Source organism: Odocoileus virginianus, chromosome 3, assembly GCF_023699985.2.
Source record: "Odocoileus virginianus isolate 20LAN1187 ecotype Illinois chromosome 3, Ovbor_1.2, whole genome shotgun sequence".
Taxonomy (NCBI): Eukaryota; Metazoa; Chordata; class Mammalia; order Artiodactyla; family Cervidae; genus Odocoileus; species Odocoileus virginianus.
Window position 1 is genome coordinate 97,771,615 of NC_069676.1, and position 4,722 is coordinate 97,776,336.

The 4,722-nt window shown below is 45.0% G+C and overlaps 1 pseudogene; it reads right to left on the bottom strand.

Moving 5' to 3' along the window:
- Nucleotides 1-1,658: 1,658 nt before the first annotated feature.
- Nucleotides 1,659-2,918, bottom strand: LOC110133577 (large ribosomal subunit protein uL3-like; annotated as a pseudogene).
- Between the last annotated feature and the right edge of the window lie 1,804 nt (nucleotides 2,919-4,722).

Below are 4,722 nucleotides of genomic sequence, written 5' to 3' on the forward strand. Positions count from 1 at the left end.
ATATATTTTTGAAGTAACATGTTTATAAATTGTTTCAAACACACTATTGCCAATTTGCTGAGATTTCCCTTTTAGGGTATGTAATAGTGTGCCCTTTAAGTCACTTTAATTACTTATCCACTCATCCATCCATCCCTCCATCCTATATTATACTGACCTATTCCGAATTTAAGGCACATAGCAAATATCTTTAAATTCCTCCCCATATCCTGCAACCCACTAATTTAACAAAATTCCATTCAAGTGATTTCATATTTTTTTTTAATTTTTATTTTTTGTGATTTCATATTTTGACATTTAAACACAGAAAATATATATGCTATATATTTACCCATGCTGAGCTTATTTTGTTTGCTCTAAATTTATGTTTCCACTTCAACAAATAATCCTCTTTTCCAGTATCCTGGTTATTTCCTGGTAATGAGACTCTTTTGCCTAAAGAGTACATCTCTCTCTCTTTTTTTTTTTTTTTTAAACAGTACATCTTAACCTATGTGCCCACTTAGCTTTATCTCTTCTGGCTGTATGGTTTTAATCTTGTGAAATTTTTTTCATTTGAAACTATATCTTCATCCCGTTTCATTCTTTTGTGTACCTTTTCCAGTTCTGTTTCCTAGTTCTCAAAATGTTCTAGTAACAAGTTTTGTGCTGATCAAATGCTTAAACAAGGACTGTTGTTCAGCTGCCCAGTCATGTCCAACTCTTTGCAACCCCATGGACTGCAGCATGCCAGGCCTCCCTGTCCCTCACCATCTTCCAAAGTTTGCCCAAGTTCATGTCCATTGCATCAGTGATGCCATTCAGCCATCTCATCCTCTGATCCTCTTCTTCTGCCCTTGATCTTTCCCAGGATCAGGGACGTTTCCAGTGAGTTGGCTCTTAGCATCAGATGGGAGCTTCAGCTTCAGCATCAGTCCTTCCAATGAGTAATCAGGGTTGATTTAAGATTGACTGGTTGATCCCCTTGCTGTCCAAAGGGCTTTCAGGAGTCTTCTCCAGCACCACAATTCAAAGGCATCAACTCTTTTGCATTCTGCTTTCTTTATGGTCCAGCTCTCACTCCGTATGTGACCACTGGGACGACCATAGTTTTGACTGTATGGACCTTTGTTGGCACAGAATGCCTCTGCTTTTCAGTATGCTGTCTAGGTTGGTCATGACTTACCTGTCAAGCTTACCCGTGTGGATCCCCACAAAGTGTGTAAAATGCTGAAAGAGGTGGCAATACCAGACCACCTGACCTGCCTCCAGAGAAACCTGTATGCAGGTCAGGAAGCAAGAGCTAGAACTGGACATGGAACAACAGACTTGTTCCAAATAGGAAAAGGAGTACATCAAGGCTGTATACTGTCACCCTGCTTCTTTAACTTATATGCAGAGTACATCATGAAAAACCCTGGGCTGGAGGAAGCACAAGCTGGAATCAAGATTGCTGGGAGAAATATCAGTAACCTCAGATATGCAGATGACACCACCCTTATGGTAGAAAGCAAGAACTAAAGAGCCTCTCGAAAGTAAAAGAAGAGAGTGAAAAAGTTAGCTTAAAACCCAAAATTTAGAAAACTAAGATCATGGCATCCAGTCCCATCACTTCATGGCAAATAGATGGGGAAACAATGGAAACAGTGTCAGACTTTTTTTTTAAAATTTTTTTTTTCCCACTGGAAAATAATTTTATTGAGATTCTACCAGCTCTACAATCTGTTCTATTAGGCCCCTTCTTCCTTGGCAATTCGGTCCTTCTTAAGCGGTCCCATAAAGGCTTTCTTCTCCTCCACGGTATGGAAGCGACCGTGACCAAACTTGGAGGTGGTGTCAATAAATTTGAGGTCGATCTTCTCCAGGGCCCAGCTTTTGGTCTGCACTAGCAAGGACTTGTGCAGAGTGAGCACTTGCTTCTTGGTTCCCACCACACAGCCTTTGAGCATGACAAAGTCATTGGTAACCTCACCGTAGTGAACAAAGCCACCCAGAGGGTTGATGCTCTTGTCAGACAGATCGTAATCAGTAGAGGGATTGTTCTTGATCAGTTTGCTGTCCTTGATGAGGTAGCCCTGACCGATCTTGTAGATCTTCTTGTTGATCTCGGTGCGGTGATGGTAGCCTTTCTGCCCAGCCCGAGCCACAGAGAAGGCCACCCGGGCGGGATGCCACGCCCCAATACAGGCAACCTTGCGCAGCCCTCGGTGGGTCTTACGGGGCAGCTTCTTGGTGAGCCACCGGCTGGTGACCCCTTTGTAGCCTTTGCCCTTGGTCACCCCAATGACATCAATCATCTCATCCTGGCCAAGTACTTGGTTCACAGGGACCTGCTGCTCAAGCCTCTTGTGGGCCCAGTCCAGTTTTTCAGCCACAGTGCCTCCGTTCACCTGGATCTCCATGAGGTGGGCCTTCTTCTGGTGCAGAGGAAGCAGGCGCATCTGGGTGTGGGCAATGACACGGATGACGTGACAGTACTTCTTCATGCTGCTGAAGTCCCTCTCCAGTTGCTTCTTGCCATCTATGTTCTGCCATTTCTTGCAGTATTTGGTGAAGGCCTTCTTCTTAGATTTATGCCAGTTCTTGTAGAAGCGCCTTTTGCACTCGTCACTGATATGCTCAGCAAAGATGGTCTTAAAGGTCCGGAGGCCTCGGGGTGTTTCCACGTAGCCCACGATGCCCACAGTCACCATGGGTGGAGTCTCCACGATGGTCACAGCCTCCACACTTCCTTCTTGTTCACCTTGGACCCTGGCCTATCGACCTCCCTCACAATGTGGGTCATGCCAGCCTTGTAGCTGAGGAAGGCAGTGAGGTGCACGGCTTGGAAGAGTCATCCTTGGAGAAGCGCTTCACCTTCCCGCGGTGCCGGCCGCTGCGCTTCCGAGGCAGGAAGCCCAGGGACCCGTGCCTGGGAGCGAGAACTTCCTGTGAGACATCCTGCCATCGGAAGCTGACGGTAGAGCCAGACTTTATTTTTCTGGGCTCCAAAATCCCTGCAGATGGTGACCGCAGCCATGAGATTAAAAGACGCTTACCCTTTGGAAGAAAAGTTATGGCCAACCTAGACAGCATATTAAAAAGCAGAGACATTACTTTGCCATCAAAGGTACATTTAGTCAAGGCTATGGTTTTTCCAGTGGTCATGTATGGATGTGAGAGTTGGGCTATAAAGAAAGCTGAACTGAACTGAACTGACTCTTTGTGACCCCGTGGACTGTAGCCCACCAGGCTCCTCCATCCATGGGATTCTCCAGGCAAGAATACTGGAGTGGGTTGCCATTTCCTTCTCCAGGGGACCTTCCCAACCCAGGAATCGAACCCAGGTCTCCAGCATTGTAGGCAGATGTTTTAACCTCTGAGCCACCAGGGAAGCCCCAGGGAAAGAAAGCTGAGCGCTGTCCAAAATGACTGTCAAGAAGCCCCAGGGGAAAGAAAGCTGAACCTGGAAGAATTGATGCTTTTGAACCATGGTGTTGGAGAAGACTCTTGACAGTCCTTTGGACTGCAGAGATCCAGCCAGTCCATCCTAAAGGATATCAGTCCTGAGTGTTCACTGGAAGGATGGATGCTTAAGCTGAAACTGCAATACTTTGGCCTCCTGATGCAAAGAACTGCCCCATTTGAAAAGACCCTGATGCTGGGAAAGATTGAGGGCAGGAGGAGAAGGGGATGACAGAGGATGAGATGGTTGGATGGCATCACTGACTCAACGGACCAGAGTTTGAGTAAACTCTGGGAATTGGTGATGGATAGGGAGGCCTGGCATGCTGCGGTTGCAAAGTCCATGCAGTTGCAAAGAGTCGGACATGATTGAGAGACTGAACTGAACCTGTCAAGAAACAATTGCCTTCTGATTTCATGGTTGCAGTCACCATCTGCAGTGATTTTAGAGCCCAAGAAGAGGAATATCTGTCACTACTTCCACATTTTCCCCTTCTATTTGTCATGAAGTTACAGGACTGGATGTCATGAGCTTAGCTTTCTTTCTTTTTTTTTTTTTTAATTAATATTTAGTTTTAAGACAGCTTTTTCACTCTACTCCTTCACCGCCATCAAGAGACTCTGGTTTCTCTTCACTTTCCGCCATTAGAGTGGCATTATCCACATATCTGAGGTTGTTGATGTTTCTCCCACCTTTCCTGATTTCAACTTGTAACTCATCCAGCCTACTATTTCTCATGATGTGCTCAGCAAATAGGTTAAACAAACAGACAGACAGCCGACAGTCCTGTTTTACTCCTTTCTCAACCTTGAACCAATCAGTTGTTCCATACAGGGTTCTAACTGTTGCTTCTTGACCCGCAAACAGGTTTCTCAGGAAACAGGTAAAGTACTCTGGTATTTCCATCTCTTTAAGAGCTTTCCACAATTAGTTATGATCCACACAGTCAAAGGCTTTAGTGTAGTCAATGAAACTGAGCTAGATGTTTTTCTGGAATTCTCTTGTTTTCTCTATGATCCAGTAAATGTTGAAAATTTGATCTCTGGTTCTTCTTGCCTTTCTAAACCCAGCTTGGACATCTGGAAGTTCTTGGTTTGCATAATACTGAAGCCTCTCATGCAAAATTTTAAGCATGACCTTACCAGCATGAGAGATGTGTTCAATTATCTGATGGTTAGCACATTCTTTAGTACTATCCTTCTTGGGAACTGAGATGAGAATTGACCTTTTCCAGTCCTGTGGCCACTGCTGGGTCTTCTAGATTTGCTGATATATTGAATGCAACACCTTGATGGCAT